Source organism: Garra rufa, chromosome 9 (genome assembly GCF_049309525.1).
Source record: "Garra rufa chromosome 9, GarRuf1.0, whole genome shotgun sequence".
Taxonomy (NCBI): Eukaryota; Metazoa; Chordata; class Actinopteri; order Cypriniformes; family Cyprinidae; genus Garra; species Garra rufa.
This window is the reverse complement of record NC_133369.1, coordinates 16,494,015-16,504,541: the sequence shown is the minus strand read 5'-3', so window position 1 is coordinate 16,504,541 and position 10,527 is coordinate 16,494,015.

Genomic DNA, 10,527 nt, shown 5'->3' with positions numbered 1-10,527 from the left:
ATTTTGTGTTCCACAGAAGATATAAAGTAATTTGGGTCTGAAGCAATAAATTATGACAGAACTTTCATTTGCGTAAATTACCACATTAAGCAAACAGATTTTTATTTGCCAAATATATAAAATAAAAATTCATGGTGACACAGTTGTGCTTGGTCTCAAATATTTCAGAAACACATGCTTTTAGAATATAGTTTCAGCTAATTTAAAAGTTTCTTGTGTTATTCCAAACTCAAAAGACCTTCGTTCATCTTTGGAACACAAATAAGATATTTTTGATGAAGTCTGAGAGCTTTCTGACCCTGCATAGACACCAACACAACTGACACATTTAAGTACCAGTAAGGTAGTAAGGACATCATTAAAACAGTCCATGTCAACCTTAATTTTATGAAGCTACGAAAATACTTTTTGTGCATAAAGAAAACAAAAATAACCACTTTATTCATCAATTTCTTCTCTTCCATGTCAGTCTTTGATGTGCGTTCAGGAGAGTACTACGAAGCACGCGTGTGGTGCTACAGACGCAAGCCAGCGTTCTGATGTAAAACCCAGATGCGCTGCACCTTGTTTACAAGCAGAGAAAGATGCATGCTGTACACAAAACCTTACCAAAGTCCCTTTAAGGCAAGTCATGTCACTCGGCGGCCATCTTTGAAACGCCTCTCGGGCAGGCATGTGCAGCTCCAATGACTTTGAATGGGGAAACATCAAATTCTTCAAAACTGTTAACCAAGCTTACGATTAAATGTCATATTTTAAATCACCAAAGAAATTCGACAAGAACTGCCTCATAAATATGATTCCTTGTGCACCAATAGCGTTAAAAAACGCTTATTTTTTAGGCAAGATGAGTCAGTGCGCATGCGCAGTATTGAGTGCACGTCTTAGAGCGCCGACTGTTTCTATAGCAACCAGGACTTCTAACGGCAGCTGCAGTGACAAGCTGACTTTACTAATCAACGATTGGCTCTTTCATTAAGAAGGCGGGGCTTCACGGCCATAATGAACGTTGCATTTTTCCTTATTCAAAACTATACGAGTGACATGTCTTGGGTATTCTATAGTCTTTGACCTTACTTATTTGAATGAAAATATACACAACCTGATCTAATAATAGAAACGTACGTGAGGGAACTTTTTTCGCAAGACACGAAATACGTACCGGCAAGTATGTTTTGTGACATATTCGATGCAAAATGTCTACTGAGTGGCGCTAAAAGGGTGTTCGTTTTTTTTTCCGTGACGCAATCAAATAGAGGCGCGCACTAATGCGGCAAAACATGTCGGCAGTGTGGAAGCATTTAAAACTATCCGAGAAAGATGCAAAAATCATTACAAGCACCGACAGCAAGGGACTGTTTAGAACCGCATCGCATGTCTTCCATGAGAAGAGAAAGGGCTGGTTGTTGCTGGTTACTGTATGATGACTGCAATCGTGAAATAAACTACAGAACGTTATGTTGCCTAATACACACACAAATTGTATGTATTCTGACAGCGCTGCACGAGCTCCATAGCCAGGGTTCAAAGTCCAAAGCATGAGGAAAATCTGTGCTGAAACAGCGTAATGAGAATTCATAAATTCATTCATAAATCTGCTGATGTCAGCAAAAAGTAGTACTGAGGTCTTCTTGTGGGTTTCTGCCAAAGTAAAAGTCAACATTCATAAATGTTAGCATTATAATTTTACTGTTGTTCTGTAAAGTAAAATTTAAAAAATCTAAAAAAAGACTATAATGATAACAACCATTACAACAGCTCTATTAATTCATTTATTATAACATTCTCCTTTGCTCAGCAAGGCTGCATTTATTTGTACATTAAAAAAAACATGCCTGATTCAAGAAGGGGGTCTTAAAAATGGCAAAAGAACAATATTTTTAGTTAAACTGTGCTTTGTTGGTAGGCTATAATGTCTACGAAAATGTTACAAATGTTCAGTGTTAAGTAAATATTTTTAAACTGTTGTTTTGTAATTTTTTTTTAAAGCAAGACAAAACTGTAAAAAACACATTTTGGCTATTTAATTTATGCAATGGTGAAAAAAATTGGCAAAATACATGGGGGAAAAGACACAAAAAAACATGTTCAGTAATTGGCCTTCGGCCCAGTGTTTAATTTTGTTCGGCTTCGGCTTCAGTCAAGAAATTTCATTTCGGTGCATCCCTACTTGTTACATTCGAAAAGTGAAAAATATGGAGCTGTGTAGAGAAACGATTACGAGTGCTCGCTGTTTTACTGCCTCAGTGTTCATTTCTGTTGGAAACTGCAGTGATATGTACATATTGGTACATATTTTGCATCTTGCGAAAAAGTTCCCACAGGTATGTTTTCATCATGAGATCAGGTAGAATATACAAACAATAAACTAAGATAGTTAAACGTTCTATGACGGAATGGCGGCTCCTAGGTCAGTACTGTCGTGAATGTGCATCAAAGACTGACATGGAAGTGAAGAAATTGTTGAATAAAGTCGTTATTTTGGTTTTCATTGTGCACAAAAATGATTCTTGTAGTTTCAGACTTGAACCACTCATGTCACTTGGACTATTTTATCGATATACTTTCTTTTTTGGGCCTTAAACCACGTCAGCTGCATTGCTGTCTATGCAGGGTCAGAAAGCTCTCGGATTTCATCAAAAATATCTTTATTTGTGTTCTTAAGATGAACGAAGGTCTTACAGGTTTGGAACGACATGAGGGTGAGTAATTAATGACAGAATTTTTGGGGTGAACTTTACCTTTAAGACTTAGCAAAGTGTTGAGCGTCTGTTGTCCATGTGTGAATCTGCCCTTTTGATTGAATCTAGTTGAACAACATATTCATTTAAACAAAACAGACATGGTGAAAAGACAAAAAGCTAGAAATGTTCATGCTGAAATGTTTCTAAACCAGAAGTGAAGGATGCAGAGAAGGAATATGTGTTTAGTAAAACTGTTCATAAATTTCTCACCGGATACAACATAAAAGGTTTGACCTTTTGAGCTACAGCTAGGAGTTACTCTATGTCAAAACATTATCTCATCTTTGTTCTACATCATGCATAAGAAACATCCACTATTGTTCTTAATGGTATTCAAAGACACAATTCACATTTTTCTGTTTCCCTGCTTTGGCAAATTGCTCCTACTGATTTCAGCTCTCACAATCAATAGATCCAATCAATAGTCCCTCACCGACTGTTACTATGACTATCACAATTACTTCTCAGTCTCAGGATTTCCTGTACTAACCATTCGACTAATTACCACGCAGCAACACACTCAACCAAGTGATTGTTTTTTTCAAGAATCATTCTTCTTGCACCAAATTATTTTAAAACTGTATGCGTTGGACCTACACATTTTTCCCCGAACAAAAGCACGCTAATAAAAGAGACGAACACCAGCCCTGTGAGGCTGTCAGAGACCATGACTCAACAAACAAGCTGTTTTTTCAAATGAAAACAGATCGCTTCCACTCCCCTTCCTCTAACATACAATGACAGGAAACGATTAACAAGAACTGCCTTGGAGAGCAGTGTAGGGTGTTGGGTCACTGTCTTGTTTAACAACACAGTGCAGCGAACCCATCCTTTCCTGGTTCAGTCATATGATAAGCACGTACCACGCTCTGCAGAAACCCGCATCAATCTTAGTTAATCTAGAGTTGAGCGTTTTAAATGACCATACAGCAACGTATGCTGACATTAGGTTAGAAACTGAAAGCTGGATCCAAAATGGTGAAAAAAGCTGCTATAGCTGGATCACAGCAGAAATGGACTGAATCCAAATGAGAGCCTGTCCAAAAAACTTTAATCAGTGAGATTATGATGCTTTATTATTATGAGACTGGTGTGATTAGGATGGAAAGAAAGAAGAGAAAGATAATGTTTTGCTCTCACTTTCTCTCTCTCTCTCTCTCTCTGTGTGTATATATTTTCACACAAATAAAGATGAATGACTTTTATTTCTTTCTTCAGCTGAACTAATTCATAGGATGTTTGTCAGTGATCTGTGACCATTTATTGTACCCTATTAAAGAATGCTATGCACCCAAAAGTTATAGTAATGTGACCTTAAAGTAGTATAGACATGTTAGTTGCCATTTAGCTAATGCTTTTCATTTAAACTGACAGCACACTAATTACAGGAACAGCCCCGCTAGAGTAACCTGGGGTTAAGCACTTCGGTCAAGGGCACACTTGTAACATGGTTGGATTATGATCTAGAAACTCTCCAGGGTCCATTACTGGCTCATGCCTTACTGGGATTGAACCTGTAACCTCTGTGTTAGCGACCCACATCCGGGTGATAATGCCGTTTCCTGGCGGTCAGTACAAGTTTGTCTTCTAAACTTTCCCCTTTAAAACAAGCTTGACAGTTTTCAATTTCTCTGTCTCTGTCTCTCTTTCAGTCTTTCTTTCTAAACACACATTCAAAAGTTTGAGATCAATGTGATTTTTAATGTTTTTTAAAGATGTCTCTTATGCTTTGCAAGGCTGCATTTATTTAATCAAAAATACAGAAAAAAAACTGCGATATTGTTAAATATTATTGCAATTCAAAATACTTTTCTATTTTAACGTACTTTAAAATCGAATTTATTCCTGTGATGCAAAGCTAAATTTCTGCATCATTCAAATCAATGATTCTTTAGAAATCATTCTGATATGCTGATTTATTATCAATGTTGGAAACACCTTGTCACAGTTCTGTCTGTCTTGTCATTGGTTTTGCCCATTTATCTTCCCCCTGTCATTTTGTTATCATTTGGTTTAGTCCTCGTTTGTGTAATCACCGTCATCTGTTTCACCTGTGTATTATCAATTAGTCTGTCTTTATAAGTCTGTTTGGTTCTTGAGTTCAATGTCGGTCATTAAATGTTTGTGAATTGTGTGTGGATTATCTTGCCTGTTCCTGAGTGTTCCAGCCTGCTATTCTGAAGATTATATTAAAGATTACTGTTTATTGTTTACCTCGTCTCTCGTCTCGTCAGTCCAGCACGTATCGTAACACACCTGTGATGATTTATATTTTGCAAACTGTGACACTTTCTTCTGGATTTTTTTGGTGAATAATAAGTTTAAAAGAACAGAATTATTCAAAATAAAATTTCTAACAATATAAGTCTTTGCTATCACTTTGTATCAATTTAACACATCCTTGTTGAATAAAAGTATTTATAAAAAAACAAGAAAGAAAACAATTACTGAGCCCAAAGTTTCAAACAGTAGCCTGTAGTCTAAAAGATTTCTATTTTAAGTAAATGTTGATCTTTTTAGTGTTTTATTCATCAAAGAATCTTGAAAAGGTTATCACAGGTTCCTAAAAAATAAAAGGCATCACAACTGTTTCCAACATTGATAATAAATCAGCATATTAGACTGATTTCTTAAGGATCGTTTGACGATGACGTCTGGAGTTATGATGTTGAAAATTCAGCTTTGCATCACAGATATAAATTATATTTTGAAGTTTACTGAAATAGAAAACCATTGTTTTAAATTCCACTAACATTTCACAATATTACTGTTTTTTCTGTATTATTGATCAAATAAATGCAGCCTTGATGAGCATAAGAGACTTGAAACCATGAAAACATACTAATCCCAAACTTCTGAAATACATATCTGTTTAATACCTAGTTCTGCCATGAAACTCTAGATGATGCAGGTTGACATGTTGTTAACATAACTGATGATATCACAGAGTTATATGACTTGGCACAAGCTGATTGGTGAGCCAATGAGCTTGCAGCTATTTAAATGGCTGGTAGCATTTACTTGGGCATTTCGCAGGGCACTTCACTTATGCATGGAATGGTCACAAAAAGCATAAAAATGACCAGTTTCCACTTTGTAATATATTTCGTGACAGCTATTACTGTTTTAAGCAGTGTACACCCCATGTATATATCTGTTAACATCTCAAAACATGTGTTTTTGGGTTTTGTGACCCTTTAACAGTTTCTTCTCTTTGTTTACTTTTTTGGGCCTTGAACATGTCAATCACGTCACTGTCTATGCAGAGTCAGGAAGCTCTCGGTTTTCATCAAAACCATCTTAATTTGTGTTCTGAAGGTCTTACAGATTTTAAACAACATGAGGGTGAGTAATTAATGACAGGATTTTCATTTTTGGGTCAACAATCCCTTTAACAATTGTATTCCCAATGTTGCGTTCACCTTGGATACTCATTTTAATGGCTCTGAAGTGCCTCGCTATTGATAGTCATTTTGTCTTCCTGAATAGGCTTGTTTGCTTGAGCCTTGAATAGGCTTTAATGTGTTGTGCTCTACTGTAGCACCACTGTTAAAAAAACAATAGCAACAGCACCCTGGAGGCTCTTATCACACCTGGACAACCTCTTTTGAAGCAACAATGATTTACTCTTTTACTCAAAGTGAAAATTAGAAGTGCATGCTTAAAAGTAAACTCGAGTGCTAGTGTCACAATATGAAGTTGCGTAAACACAGATCTGCCTCCTGTATTGCCTTTTATGTATTCAAGTCAACATCTCATGACCTTCAGTTCATGTCCTCTAGACAAAGGCAGGGCTTATATCAGTCTTTCTCAGCTGACCTTTGTGTTGTTTTCCTGTTTGAGTCCTATGAGTATTTAAGTGGACCAAACAAATGCAGGAGTCCACATCCCGTTTCTTGGATAACAAGAGGGAGTCATTGTTTCTCATGACATTAGGTAGCTAGAGCGATCTAAATCGAGGAGAGAAACAAACATCTCATTCTGCTCCTCAACCATAATTAGCCTTCATAATAGAGACGAGTCTATTAGTCACAGACATTCAGCAGGATTTTACATAATACAGCCTGTAGGAAGCACAAAACAAGCACTACGATGGCATTATACAACAAATTAGTGTTTAAAATAATAGTTGTACTTGAGACTGGGGCCTTAGACAATTCGATTGGATGTTCTCTGAAAACAGTAAACAAAACCGAGAGAGTGGACACAGCGGCTATTATGTAAATGATGTTTGAGCATCTGTGAATGTGTCTGGACTTCCCCTGGAGGAACTCATGGATAACACTGCAGGAAGGCCACAAAGAAAGAACTGAAGTGTTTGAAAGCAGCAGTAGAGGCCTGAGGTGTCGCCTGACTCCTTCATGATGTCTCAAATGCGCAGCACGTGTGGGTGGAACGCTAACCCCCGGTCTAAGTGAATTACGAAAACAAAGAGACGCATGTCCGCTGCCGTGTTTGCTCCCTCTCTTCCTGGTGGACGTCTGTTTTGGTGTTTTAATTGAATTTGCTTCTTGCTTGCATCCAATGTGACGGAGAAGAAAAAAGACGGAATGGTGATCTGATGTTCTCTGTTGTGTACTACGTGCCGTACGCTGTAAATCAACCAGACATTTAGAAGCGATGGGTGCCAGCTTGCACACCCACAAAAATGTACATGCATTTTCTTTTCTTTTATGTATGTGACTGTAGATGGAGAATTTTAAAAACAAATAGGAGGGGGAGGATGTGAAACTGTTGAGAAAATACCAGCTGGCTTTTTACAAATGAATGAAATGTCAGCAAAATAGGGCAATGGGCCTGTTCGAGATCTGTAGAAATAAAAAAATCAACTATAGTCAAACTTTACTATAGTGCTAGTCCTGCTGCTGTTCACAAACACGGAAAGAATTTGAGAGATGAGAGATTTACTGTAAAATCAAATGCTTATGTTCAACTAAGCAACATCAGAGATACTTTTTTTAAATAAAAAAACAACTTACTAAACAAATAAAATAAAGTCAAATGTTGAAATATTTTTACTATTTAAAATAACTGTTTTCTCTTTGAATATATTAAAATTAAAATTATTTATTCCCGTGATTTCAAAGCTGAATTTTTGGCATCATTACTCCAGTCACATGATCCTTCAGAAGTCATTCTAATATTCTGATTTGCTGCTCAAAAACATTTATTATTATTATTATTATTATTATTGTTGTTGTTGTTGTTGTTGTTGTTAAAAACAGCTGAGTAGAATTATTTTTCAGATTTCTTTGATGAATAGAAATGTTCAGAAGAATAGCATTTACCTGAAATAGAAATATTTCGTAACATTAATGTCTTTATCATCACTTTTGCTACATAAATATTAATTTCTAGAATTTCTTTCTCAAAAGATAAATAAATGATAAGATACATTTTTGCTGTACTTTGGATCAAATAAACACAGGCTTGTTGAGTAGAAGAGCCTTCTTTAAAAAAACATTAAAACTCTTAAGAAAAAAAAGTAGCGTATATTATAAATTTTTCCTGTGATGGCTAGGCAGTGATTTCTTCAGGAATCATTCTAATATGTTAATTTGGTGCTCAAGAAACCAAATCAATAAAAAAGATAAAATCAATAATAGGATAATAATATTTTGTGAAAACGTCTGTAATTTTCTAATGGATTGAAAGTTCAAAATAACAACAATTATTTGAAATAGAAATCTTCTGTAACATTATAAATATCTATACTAACACTTTTGAATGTAATGTATTGACCCTAAACTAAAATTGTTTTTAAAGATTTTTTTGTTTGTTTTTGGTTTTAATCACTTTTTCAGACAAATGCAACGTTTGTGAAATGTATCATTACAGAAAAAAAAAAAATAATCCTGTGCCCACTTTTAGTGCCTACCCTTAGTTCCATTCATAAAAATGTTCAATCTTTCATGGGTCTGACATCAGATATCATCAAGCACAAATGTTGATAGTAGTGAGCAAACATTGAGATCAGAATAGAAAGAGATTTCAGCTCTATGGAACCACATTTATGGCAAAGCATCATCTTGGCCACTCAAGAAATAGGCCTGAGTGACTAGCTCAAAGCCGAAGGAGTGAAGAACAAGAGACAAGATGTTTATTACTGCTGCAGGTATTGAGGGCATGTTTAAAAGTCAGAAAGTTCCCAGCTCATTAAAGGATTAGTTCACCTAAAAATAAAAACACATTCCTTTGTGTTGTTACTTTTGTTGAAAACAAAAACGGTTTATCCATTTCTTTCCATGCAATGACAGTTCACTGTTAACACGACTGACTCTTGCATGCAGTTTTATCCGAGAATAATAATTTAAATTTCGCAACGTTCCTCGTACAAAGCTTTTATACGACTTTCTTTGTCATTTTAATCACTATAAACTGTCAAATGTAGAAATGAGTAAACCCCTCCCTTAAAGTTCCTAAAAACCTTTGTGAAAAAAACTGCTGCTTCATAATGAACACATACAATGTGTTTACACTACAGCAGGTGGATTCGAAAGCGCATGGTGCATGTCTTCATAACCATGTCTGAAGGCAACAGAAAAGAAACTTGAGTTTCAGCGATGACACAGCTAGTCTCTTCTCTCCCAGTCCAGTTGTTTCAAGTGTAAACAGGAAGCGTGTGGCACTTTGTGCAATAGGGGGAAGGGCAGAGAAAGCCAGAGAGCAGTCTTTCACGGCTGGCTGAACAGCAAATGAAGTGTCCAAGTAAAACGTAATAAAAAAAAAAGTGGTTACACTTTTGTACAAGCAGTCAATTGAGCTGTTAAAAACAAAAACCAGTAGCTTACAAAGCATATATATCTGTATATCATTAGCATCCAACTCTGGTTGATTTTAATATTTGTTTGATTTGAGGAGTTTTAATGAATGTGAATCTCACAGCTCTCAGAAGTGGGTTTAACGCTACTGTTTTCTTGATGCAAGACAGCTTTGGGGAGTGACAGATAGAGAGAGGAGGAAGGCCTGACAAAAGATAACATGAGAGAGGGGGTGCAGGGCAGAAAAGGGCAGAAAGAGAGAGAAAAGTAAGTGGTATGCAGGGAGTGCAACTTGAGCAGAGATGGGGGTGGGTGGGAGTTTGGTAGCAGATGAGGAGAAGGAGTGTCTTTTGTTGGGGGGAAAAAAGCGCTGACTGACAACAGGCTACTGCCTACGTCTCACTGACTCGTCTGTTTATGCGTTTATTGATTGTAAACCTCGTTAGACTTCAGATGAGTGTGATAGTGTGAGTGCAACACTTATTCCACTATTATCATGAAACTGTGGTCAATGAATTCCCAACATCAGTTATAATAGTGGTGACTAATTAATCACTATTACTAATACTTTGAGTAAATGATCTGAACAAACTCTTAACTAGCGGTCATATAAAAAAAAAAACAGGTACATTGTCAATAGCGTATAGATTTATGAAGCACTAAGAAGTCACTTTCAATCCAAAGAGCTTTCTGTTGGTAGGGTTACCACTTTTAATATCCAAAAATAAGGGACGCATTTTGGGGGGGGGGGGGTCTATATTACATGCTTCCGTACTATATACCCCGTTAAAATGTAATAATGTCCCATATCTCAAAAATGCTGCAGTAAAAAGGTTTCATATGAGTTTAGCATATAATATGGGCCGTCCTGAATAAGAACTGATCATTGTTTTGTTTTTTCTACTTATTAGACTCTAAAGTCTAATAATGTCCCATTTCTCAGAAAAGAACCGTCAAGTACACCAATAAATAAAACGGATATTAAAGCTAAAATGCAAATAAATAAGTAAGTAAAAATTCAC